We start from the raw sequence: 12,932 nt of genomic DNA, 5'->3' as shown, positions 1-12,932 counted from the left end.
AAGGAGTTGGTCTGATGGGGATTTGTGATATCATTGGCTTCCCACCTTGTATAAGGAACAATAGAGTAGCAATAGAGAACAAAAAGAGGAAAGACCCACCCCCCAACTTGTGCCATGTCATGAGGATACCTGGACCACCTATAGAGCCCCACAGTGGAAGTGTCAAAATACCCATAAAACCTAGCGGTCATACAGGGAAACGGTTCCAATCATTTTTCCACCATTCATTTTTTTTATAACACTTAAAATAAGGGCTGTGTTTCGTATAGGCTTACCCTGGCATGACGTTTTGATAACCATGTAACCATGTAACTATATATTCGGCTCTATTTACTTGCAGATTCTAAAATGCTAATTAGCATCAAAGTACACATCATGCAAAACTACAAATCCCTGCAAGCTCCTGCACGTCATCTCTAGCTGACACCTTTGCTAACAGGTATTGTGTCAATTTAAAACTTACACAGTTCACAGACTTGTCCATTTAAAGAAATTACTACATTTCGCTAACATTAATCCAGAGATTCATACCTTTGTCTCGATTCGGTAGTCTCGTCCAGATCATCATGGCATTTGTAGTTCTTTATGATAGCCACATTAGCAGCTAATTAGCGTTTCATTTTTGGGGGGTAAATACAGGCAAATATATTGATAGTCACCTTGTCCTAGAGTGATTTACATGGTTATCAAAACATCACGCCAGGGTAAGCCTACACGAAACAGCCCTTATATTTCTAACAATCCCCTAAGGGGGAAAAAAATTATTGGAACCATTTCAATGTGGTCCTCTGTAGCTCAATTGGTAGAGCATGGCGCTTGTAACGCCAGGGTAGTGGGTTCGATCCCCAGGACCACCCATATGTAAAAATGTATGCGCACATGACTGTAAGTCGCTTTGGATAAAAGCGTCTGCTAAATGGCATATTATATTATTATTTCACATACACAACATCCTTATATCAAACTGGGCAGTATCAGGCTTACACAGCCCACTGACGCTTCTGGAACACCACACACACGCATCACTGATACAGGTCAATAGGGAAGATACATTCCTCTCATCTCTACACACACACGAACACACACACACACACACACAGTTGCATCTCTCATCTCTAACTTTCACCACTCGTCTCCTGGTCAAGCTAATTAGAGTAGTGAGTGCCACACAGGGAGCTAGCCGTGGGAAGCTAACGGTTGGAGTAGCACTGACACGTTTTAATGTCCCTCTCTCTCTCTCTTCTCTCTCTTCTATCCCTGCTCTTTACTCTAACATTACATTTTCCCTCTGTCGAGGATTAAAGCAAATGGCCATTTGGAAAACCTTCAAACAACGCCGAAGAGAGAGGGGGAGAGAGAGAGGGAGAGAGAGGGGGAGAGAGAGGGAGAGAGAGAGGGAGAGAAAGAAAACTCATTTGTTGCCACTCATTCGGTCAAGACTTCACTCAGCCAAACGTTTTTGAATGAAGGATTGTTCTTTTTCGTGATATTGTGAATATACTGTATTAAATGGTCTAACTTGGTGATTCATGTCTCCGTCTTCTAGTAGCTCCTTGCACCTGGATAGGGTGAATTTTGATAGGCCTTTGCGTGTGTGCATGCATTCCTCTGTAGGTGTGTGTGAGTATGTGCTTGCTTTAGTGTTTGTGCCTTGGCATGTGTGTGTGTGTGTGCATGTGCGTCTGTGTGTCTGTGTGTCAGTGCGCACGCCCGAGGCGTGGCACTGAAACGGCATGGAGATAGTGTGGTATTGTTGTACGCTGATGAGTCCATCCGCATACATTAATCATCCAATAGAAGTCCTGACACAGCACTACAGCAGGCCTGCCTAACAAACCATGGAGCAAGGACAGAGGCACCCAACAGCAGAGAGAGAGAGGGAGGGTGGAGACAGAGAGAGAGAGAGAGAGAGAGAGAGAGAGAGAGAGAGAGAGAGAGAGAGAGAGAGATGAGGATGCTACTGAACGTGATCCTCCATCTCTCTCTCACTCTCTCCCTCTCTCTGTCTCTCTCTCTCCCTCTCTCTCTGTCTCTCTCTCTCTGTCTCTCTCCACCTCTCTCTCGCTCTCTCTCCACCTCTCTCTCGCTCTCTCTCCACCTCTCGCAGGTCTTTTTATTGTTATGAACATCCCAGTTCCATTAGAATGCGCTCTGTTCTTCTTCACTGGAGCAATAAATGAAGAGGGCCTCGCGCTGCGGGCTCCTACAGCCTAGGCCTTTCGCTACAGGGCCCCTCACACAAACACACCCCCGCTCGGCCCCTACACATACAGCCCAACCCGCTCACACACACTCGGCACACGGGGGCCAGCGGCGGGAATATTGTAAGGCGTGTGTGAAACAGATGTTCTGTAGGCTGACAATGCTGTGTTGGTGATTTATTGTTAATTTGCTCTGATCACAATGGAAAGTCTTTGGTCCATTAATTAGAGAGCAAGCATAGGCTAGAGTAAGCAGCAGAGGCCTCATTACCACCCAATGACTTTGACACATCATCACATTGTGAAAGTGAGAGAGAGAAAGAAACACGGACAGCAGGGGCAACTTTTTAGGGACGGAAAGAAGCGGAGAGGAGACTTCAGACAGGATGATTTTATTTTATAAAAAATATAAGAAATGGCTAGCCGGCCGTAGGCTAAGCGAGATTTGGTTGGGGCCCACCCACCTCCCTGGCTAAATACTCTTGACGGCAAAGAGAAACATTTTATGTTTTAAAGAAAGTTTTCTGCAAATTCTACCCATTTTGCCATGGGGCAGGCAGAGAGACATTTTTGAAATTGTATAACTAATTTGGTGCAATTTTACACATTTTGCCATGGGGTGGAATTATATTTTTGCAGTTGACTCATTACTCATGACTCATGCCATGTTAATATGATATCTGAATGAAAGTGACTAACAAAAGCAATAGTGGCCCCCTGGTGGTCAGGCCCCTGGGCATGTGCCCTTCGTGCCTGGTCGGTAACTCGGCCATAATTACTACAAGTTTAGATAGCTGGCTAGACTAACTTACCAAACTAAAAACTGTTAGCTGACATGGGCTAACTGAGGGACTGGCAGTGGCTGACATAACAAGTGGAAAACAGCTGATGTGCAACCAAATTTCAAAATTGCACCTTGTGTATTCTACTATTCTAACTCACAACAGTAAGTTGAGACCCCGACTGAGTTCCAAAAAACCTTTCCTTTCTTATTCTCTCTCTGTCACACATTCTAAATTAATTATCTCCTCTCTTTCTCTGTCTGTCTCTGTCTCGCTCTCTCGCTGTCTCTCTCTCTCTCTCTCTCTCTCTCTCTTGCTCTCTCTCTGTCATTGACAACTGGTCACATTAATTATGTTTATCTACTGTTTTACCCACTTCATATGTATACTGAACAAAAATATAAACACAACAAGTGTTGGTTCCATGTTTCATGAGCTGAAATAAAATATCCTAGAAATGTTCCATACACACAAAAAGCATATTTCTCTCAAATTTTGGGCACAAATATGTTTACATTCCTGTGAGTGAGCATTTCTCCTTTGCCAAGATAATCCATCCACCTGACAAGTGTGGCACTTCAAGAAGCTGATTAAACAGCATGATCATTACACAGGTGCACCTTGTGCTGGGGACAATAAAAGGCCATTCTAAAATGTGCAGTTTTGTCACACAACACGATGCAACAGATGTCTCAAGTATTGAAGGAGCGTGCAATTGGCATGCTGACTGCAGGAATGTCCACCAGCGCTGTTGCCAGAGAATCTAATGTTCATTTCTCTTCCATAAGCCGCCTCCAATGTCGTTTTAGAGAATTTGGCAGTACGTCCAACCGGCCTCACAACCGCAGACCACGTGTAACCACGCCAGCCCAGGACCTCCACATCCGGCTTCTTCACCTGCGGGATCGTCTGAGACCAGCCACCAGGAAAGCTGAGGAAACTGTGGGTTTGCACAACTGAGGAATTACTGCACAAACTGTCAGAAACTGTCTCAGGGAAGCTCATCTGCGTGCTCGTCCTCATCAGGGTCTTGACCTGACTGCAGTTTGGCATCGTAACCGACTTCAGCAGGCAAATGCTCACCTTCGATGGCCAATGGTATACTGGAGAAGTTTGCTCTTCACGGATGAATCCCGGTTTCAACTGTACCGGGCAGATGGCATGTATGGCGTCATATGGGCGAGCGGTTTGCTGATGTCAACATTGTTTACAGAGTGCCCCATGGTGGCGGTGGGGTTATGGTATGGGCAGGCATAAGCTACAGACAACGAACACAATTGCATTTTATCGACCATTTGAATGCACAGAGATACCGTGACGAAATCCTAAGGCCCATTGCCGGGCCATTCATCCAATGCCATCACCTCATGTTTCAGCATGATAATGCACGGCCCCATGTCTCAAGGATCCATACACAATTCCTGGAAGCTGAAAATGTCCCAGTTCTTCCATGGCCTGCATACTCACCAGACATGTCACCCATTGAGCATGTTTGGGGATGCTCTGGATCGACGTGTATGACAGCGTCGATCCACGGATTTCCTTACATGAACTGTAGCTCTTGGAAATTGTTGCATGTTGCGTTTATATTTTTGTTCAGTGTATATACTGCATTTTAGTCAATGCTCATCCTACATAACTACTGCTGTACACACCTTTTCTATTCATATACTGTCCATACTGTCTATACAGTGCCTTCAGAAAGTATTCAACACTTGACTTATTCCACATTTTGTTGTGTTACAGCCTGAATTCAAAATGGACTAAATATATTTAGTTTTTCACCCATCTACACACAATACCCCATAATGACAAAGTGAAAAAAACATATTGTAAAGTGGTTATCCCACTGGCTATAAGGTGAATGCACCAATTTGTAAGTCGCTCTGGATAAGAGTGTCTGCTACATGACGTAAATGTAAATGTAATGTAATGAAAACTTGTTTCTAGAAAGTTTTGCAAATGTATTGAAAAACGAAATAGAGAAATAACTAATTCACATAAGTATTCACATCTTTGAGTCAATACTTTGTAGAAGCACCTTTGGCAGCGATTACAGCTTTGAGTCGTCTTGGGTATGACTGAATCAGCTTTGCACATCTGGATTTAGGGATTTTCTCCCATTCTTCCTTGCAGATTTTCTCAAGCTCTGTTAAATTAGATGGGATGAACAGCAATCTTCAAGTCTTTCCACAGATGTTCAATGTGATTCAAGTCTGGGCTTTGGCTGGGCCACTCAAGGACTTTCACATTCTTGTTCTGAAGCCATTCCAGCATTGTTTTGGCTGTATGCTTGTCATTTTCCTGTTGAAAAGTAAATCTTCATCCCAGTCTAAGGTCGTTTGGACTCTGAAGCAGGTTCTCATCAAGGATTTGTCTGTATTTGACTCCATTAATTGTTCCATAACATGATGCTGCCACCACCATGCTTCACGGTAGGGATGGTGTTAGACAGATGATGAGCTGTGCCTGGTTTTCTCCAGACATAGCGCTTTGCATTCAGGCCAAATAGTAACATTTTTGTCTCATCAGACCACATAATCTTTTGCTTTATGCTCTCAGAGTCTTTTACGTGCCTTTTTGCAAACTCCAGGTGTGCCTTTTTCTCAGGAGTAACTTCCGTTTGGCCACTCTACCATAAAGCCCAGATTGGTGAAGTGCTGTAGAGACTGTTGTCCTTCTGGCAGGTTCTCCCATCTCAGCCAAGGAACTCTGTAGTTCTGTCAGTGCTCATTGGGTTCTTGGACCAAGGTCCTTCTTGCCTGGTTGCTCAGTTTGGTCGGACAGCCAGCTCTAGGCAGAGTCTGGGTATTTCCATATTTTTTCAATTTCCCAATGATGGAGACTACTGTGCGCTTGGAAACGTTCAACACTCTAGAAATTGTTTTATACCCTTCCCCAGATATATTGGGAAAATCTACAGACTTCATGGCATAGTTTCTGCTCTGACATGCACTGTCAACTGTGGGACCTTATATAGACAGGTGTGTTTCTTTCTAAATCATGTCTAAACAATTTAATTGGCCACAGATGGACTCCAATCAAGTTGTAGTGACATCTCAAGGATGATCAAAGGAAATTGGATGCACCTGAGCTCAATTTGGAGTGTAGTAGCAAAGAGGTGTGAATACGTATGTAAATGAGATATTTCTGTATTTCATTTTCAATACATTGCAACAATTTCTAAAAACATGTTTTCACTGTGTAGATGGGTGAATGTTTATTTATTTAATCAATTTTGAATTCAGGCTGTAACACAACAAAATGTGGAATATGTGAAGGGGTATGAATACTTTCTGAAGGCACTGTATATATATATATTTCCACTACCGTTCAAAAGTTTGGGGTCACTTAGACATTTCCTTTTGGAAAAGCAATTTTTTTGTCCATTAAAATAACATCAAATTGATCAGAAAAACAGTGTAAACATTGTTAATGTTGTAAATCAAATCAAATCAAATTGTATTTGTCACATACACGTGTTTAGCAGATGTTATTGTGGGTGTAGCGAAATGCTTGTGCTTCTAGCTCCGACAATGCAGTAATATCTAACAAGTAATATCTAACAATTTCACAACATATACCCAATACACACAAATCTATTAAGGAATGGAATTTAAGTATATTACATTTACATTTACGTCATTTAGCAGATGCTCTTATCCAGAGCGACTTACAAATTGGTGCATTCACCTTATAGCCAGTGGGATAACCACTTTACAATATGTATATGGTTAAGGGGGGGTAGAAGGATGACTTTATCCTATCCCAGGTATTCCTTAAAGAGGTGGGGTTTCAAGTGTCTCCGGAAGGTGGTGAGTGACTCCGCTGTCCTGGCGTCGTGAGGGAGCTTGTTCCACCATTGGGGTGCCAGAGCAGCGAACAGTTTTGACTGGGCTGAGCGGGAACTGTGCTTCCGCAGAGGTAGGGGGGCCAGCAAGCCAGAGGTGGATGAACGCAATGCCCTCGTTTGGGTGTAGGGACTGATCAGAGCCTGAAGGTACGGAGGTGCCGTTCCCCTCACAGCTCCGTAGGCAAGCACCATGGTCTTGAAAAGATGCCAGGTCCGCAGGGATTCTAGTATTCCTCAATTTCCGCTCGGCTGCCCGGAGCCCTGTTCTGTGAGCTCGCAATGAGTCGTCAAGCCACGGAGCAGGAGGGGAGGACCGAGCCGGCCGGGAGGATAGGGGACATAGAGAGTCAAAGGATGCAGAAAGGGAGGAGAGGAGGGTTGAGGAGGCAGAATCGGGAGATTGGAGGGAAAAGGATTGAGCAGAGGGAAGAGATGATAGGATGGAAGAGGAGAGAGTAGCGAGAGAGAGAGAGCGAAGGTTGCTACGGCGCATTACCATCTGAGTAGGGGCAGAGTGAGTAGTGTTGGAGGAGAGCGAGAGAGAAAAGGATACAAAGTAGTGGTCGGAGACTTGGAGGGGAGTTGCAGTGAGATTAGTAGAAGAACAGCTTCTAGTAAAGATGAGGTCAAGCGTATTGCCTGCCTTGTGAGTAGGGGGGGACGGTGAGAGGGTGAGGTCAAAAGAGGAGAGGAGTGGAAAGAAGGAGGCAGAGAGAAATGAGTCAAAGGTAGACGTAGGGAGGTTAAAGTCACCCAGAACTGTGAGGGGTGAGCCATCCTCAGGAAAGGAACTTATCAAGGCGTCAAGCTCATTGATGAACTCTCCAAGGGACCCTGGAGGGCGATAAATGATAAGGATGTTAAGCTTGAATGGGCTAGTGACTGTGACAGCATGGAATTCAAATGAGGAGATAGACAGATGGGTCAGGGGAGAAAGAGAGAATGTCCACTTGGGAGAGATGAGGATTCCTGTACCACCACCCCACTGACCAGATGCTCTCGGGGTATGCGAGAACACATGGTCAGACGAGGAGAGAGCAGTAGGAGTAGCAGTGTTTTCAGTGGTAATCCATGTTTCCGTCAGCGCCAAGAAGTCGAGAGACTGGAGGGTAGCATAGGCTGAGATGAACTCTGCCTTGTTGGCCGCAGAACGGCAGTTCCAGAGGCTGCCGGAGACCTGGAACTCCACGTGGGTCGTGCGTGCAGGGACTTCCAGGTTAGAGTGGCAGCAGCCACGCGGTGTGAGGCGTTTGTATAGCCTGTGCGGAGAGGAGAGAACAGGGATAGACAGACGCATAGTTGACAGGCTACAGAAAATGGCTACAATAATGCAAAGGAGATCGGAATGAAATGAACTAAACATCTGGGAAAGCGAGAGAGCGGGGCTTCCCTCACTTACGTTTCACTGAAACACCCAAATATAACTCTCCCAACTTCCACCTCAGAAACTATAATTGTTGTAAACTACAGCGGTTCAATGTTTTCTAGGAATAGACTAACTTAGTTTATTCAGCTAGCTAACTTGGTACAGTATTCTTCCGTGAAAACCGTCCAGGGCACCGAATCCTATGACGCCACAGCCAACTAGCATGCCAGCCTCCAACAACACGGTTTAGCACCAATACTCGGCCACAACAAACCACCAGTGTGTCAACACGCCAAGCAGAGAATTCGTGTCCGTGTCTAACGTTGTGTAAAGTTCTGGGTTAGTCCCGACAGCTTGAGCGAGTCCGTCGTCAACTTATTCAGCCAGTTAGTTAGCTAGAATAGCTAGAATATAGCATATATATATATATATATATATATATATATATATATATATATACATACATACATATATGGACAAGCAATGACAGAGCGGCATGGACTAAGATACAGTAGAATATTATAGAATAGAATACAGTATATACATATGAGATGAGTAGTGCAAGATATGTAAACATTATTAAAGTGACTAGTGTTCCATTTCTTAAAGTGGCTAGTGATTTCAATAGGCAGCAGCAGCCTCTAATGTGCTAGTGATGGCTATTTAACAGTCTGATGGCCTTGAGATAGAAGCTGTTTTTAATTCTCTCTGTCCCAGCTTTGATGCACATGTACTGACCTTGCCTTCTGGATGATAGCGGGGTGAACTTGAAGCTTTCTACCTTCTCCACTGCGGTCCCGTCGATGTGGATAGGGGGGTGCACCCTCTGCTGTTTCCTGAAGTCCACGATCATCTCCTTTGTTTTGTTGACGTTGAGTGAGAGGTTATTTTCCTGGCACGACACTCCCAGAGCCCTCACCTCCTCCCTGTAGGCGGTCTTGTCATTGTTGGTAATCAAGCCTACTACTGTTGTGTCGTCTGCAAACTTGATGATTGAGTTGGAGGCGTGCTTGGCCACGCAGTCATAGGTGAACAGGGATTACAGGAGGGGGCTGAGCACGCACCCTTGTGGGGCCCCAGTGTTGAGGATCAGCAAAGTGAGATGTTGTTTCCTACCTTCACCGTCAGGAAGTCCAGGACCCAGTTGCACAGGGCGGGGTTCAGACCCAGGGCCTCGAGCTTAATGATGAGCTTGGAGGTTACTATGGTGTTGAATGCTGAGCTATAGTAAATGAACAGCATTCTTACATAGGTACTGCTCTTGTCCAGATGGGATAGGGCAGTGTGCAGTGTGATGGTGATTACATCGTCTGTGGATCTATTGGGGTGGTAAGCAAATTGAAGTGGGTCTAGGGTGACAGGTAAGTCAGAGGTGATATGATCCTTGACTAGTCTCTCAAAGCACTTTATGATGACAGAGGTGAGTGCTACGGGGCAATAGTCATTTAGTTCAGTTACCTTTCCTTTCTTGGGTACAGGAACAATGGTGGCCATCTTGAAGCATGTGGGAACAGCAGACTGGGAAAGGGAGAGATTGAATATGTCCGTAAACACACCAGACAGCTGGTCTGCGCATGCTCTGAGGACACGACTAGGGATGCCGTCTGGGCCGGCAGCCTTGCGGGGGTTAACATGCTTAAATGTCTTACTCACGTCGGCCACGGAGAAGGAGAGGCCACAGTCCTTGGTAGTGGGCCTCGTCGGTGGCACTGTGTTATTCTCAAAGCGGGCGAAGAAGGTGTTTAGCTTGTCTGGAAGCGAGACGTCGGTGTCGGCGACGTGGCTGGTTTTCCTTTTGTAGTCTGTGATTGTCTGTAGACCCTGCCACATACGTCTGGTGTTTGAGCCGTTGAATTGCGACTCCACTTTGTCTCTATACTGATGTTTTGCCAGTTTAATTGCCTTGCGGAGTGAGTATTCTGCCATATTCCCAACTATTGTAGCTGGAAACGGCTGATTTTTAATGGAATATCTACATAGGTGTACAGAGGCCCATTATCAGCAACCATCAGTCCTGTGTTCCAATGGCACGTTGTGTTTGCTAATCCAAGTTTATCATTTTAAAAGGCTAATTGATCATTAGGAAACCCTTTTGCAATTATGTTAGCACAGCTGAAAACTGTTGTGCTGATTAAAGAAGCAATAAAACAATTGTGGGTTCGATTACAGGCTAAAAATTGCGAGAAACAAATAACTTCCTTCTGAAACTCGTCAGTCTATTCTTGTTCTGAGAAATTAAGGCTATTCCATGCGAGAAATTGCCAAGAAACTGAAGATCTCGTACAAGGCTGTGTACTACTCCCTTCACAGAACAGCGCAAACTGGCTCTAACCAACAGTGCAGTAATACCTAACAATACAAAACAATACACACAAATCCCCCCAAAATGTAAGAAACAAATTAAGAAATATCAGAACTAGCGATGTCAGGCTCCAGAATATACACTACCGTTCAAAAGTTTGGGGTCACTTAGAAATGTCCTTGTTTTCGAAAGAAAATTATATTTTTTGCCCATTAAAATAACATCAAATTGATCAGAAATACAGTGTAGACATTGTTAATGTTGTAAATGGCTATTGTAGCTGGAAACGGCTGATTTTTAATGGATTATCTACATAGGCGTACATAGGCCCATTATCAGCAACCATCAGTCCTGTGTTCCAATGGCACGTTGTGTTTGCTAATCCAAGTTTATCCTTTTAAGGCTAATTGATCATTAGAAAACCCTTTTGCAATTATGTTAGCACAGCTGAAAACTGTTGTGCTGGTTAAAGAAGCAATAAAACTGGCTTTCTTGAGACTAGTTGAATATCTGCGATAACATCTGCAAAATATGTGTACGCGACCAATAAAATTTGATTAGATTTGTCTCTGTCTGTCTCTGTCTCTGTCTCTGTCTCTCTCTTAGAAACACCAACCCAGACAGTGTGAGTCAGAGGTATTTTAGGGGAGACAGAGGAAGTGCTGGTTCTCACCTGACGTCTCGAAAAACTGGATTCATTACTGACACAGACCAGAGACGCCATCAGAGGACAGATTCAATAAAGAGAGAGAGAGGGAGTGAGAGTGTGTGTGTATGAGAGAGTCTGTGCATGCATGGATGTGTATGTGTACCTATCAACATAAATTTTTTCATACTGGCCCCCCGTTGGAATCGAACCCACAACCCTGGCGTTGCAAGTGCCATGCTCTATCAACGGAGCTACAGAGGAGGCCCGTATGGATAATGACAGGCATCTTTCCTCTCATCATCCATTGCGGGCCATCCCAATGCAGCTGCTTTGTTTGGTAAAATGCTGAGTGCAGTGTAAGAGTACCCATCAGGCCAGTAAACTCATACCTGTCTTTCCCCCATTATGTCTCCTCTTTTCCTCCTCTCTCCTCCTCTACGGTCTTTCACCAGCATCTCCTCTTTGGCCCACTGAAAGCTGCTAAAATTAAGTGGTGTCACTTCTCAATGACACTTTAATGATAGCGCCGCTCAGTGAAAGAGATGGGGATGGTTGTGAGCATCTGCTAAAGATAGGCCCCAGACAGAGGGGATAGGGGCACACACACACACGTCCAAACATGTGAGCCTCCCTTTGTCTCTGCTGCCACGGCGACCGCAGGGGACAGGTGGAGTCTAATTAAGAGGGTCCGTAGGGAGAGACGCGCACGTGTGTGTATGTGTGTTTTGTGTGTGTGTGTGTGTGTGTGTGTGTGTGTGTGTGTGTGTGTGTGTGTGCGTGCGTGTGTGTGTAAGGGAAACAGTGTCATTCTGGCTTGGCATCATCATCACCCGCCTGGCACAGCCAACATGGTTGGCATCAGATTCTAGGAGGGAGGGAAAGAGAGAGAGGGGTGGAGATGAGAGAGAGAGAGATATCTTTATTATTTTGAAACTTCTGAGTGTACTGTTTACTGTTAATATTTATTGTTTATTTCACTTTTGTTTACTATCTACTTCCCTTGCTTTGGCAATGTTAACATACGTTTCCCATGCCAATAAAGCCCTTAAATTGAATTGAATTGAGAGAGAGAGAGAGAGAGAGAGAGAGAGAGAGAGAGAGAGAGAGAGAGAGAGAGAGAGAGAGAGAGAGAGAGAGAGAGAGAGAGAGAGAGAGAGAGAGAGATGGATGAGAGAGAGGGATGAGAGAGAGAGAGAGAGAGAGAGGGGGAGGGAGGAGAGGGGAAGAAGAACTATGGCAGAATGGTACTGTATAAAGGATGATGAGGAAGGAGGATAGATAGATAGATAGATAGATAGATAGATAGATAGATAGATAGATAGATAGATAGATAGATAGATAGATAGATAGATAGATAGATAGATAGATAGATAGATAGATAGATAGATAGATAGATAGATAGATAGATAGATAGATAGATAGATAGATAGATAGATAGATAGATAGATAGATAGATAGATAGATAGATAGATAGATAGATAGATAGATAGATAGATAGATAGATAGATAGATAGATAGATAGATAGATAGATAGATAGATAGATAGATAGATAGATAGATAGATAGATAGATAGATAGATAGATAGATAGATAGATGAAAAAGGGGAGTGGGGAGAAGGAAAGGTTTTGGCACGTGTGGTGCATGGTACTTTGACATGCTCTCTCCCCTCCTCTTCCCTCTCTCCCTGACTCCTGTCTTCCATCCCTGCCTCTGTCTGTATGTGTGTGTGTGCGTGTGTGCTGCCAGCCAGTGGATTCTAACAGGTAGAACATGTCTTG

Source organism: Coregonus lavaretus (assembly GCF_964263955.1).
Source record: "Coregonus lavaretus genome assembly, chromosome: 27".
NCBI classification, from domain to species: domain Eukaryota; kingdom Metazoa; phylum Chordata; class Actinopteri; order Salmoniformes; family Salmonidae; genus Coregonus; species Coregonus lavaretus.
Note: the sequence above shows the minus strand (reverse complement) of the source record.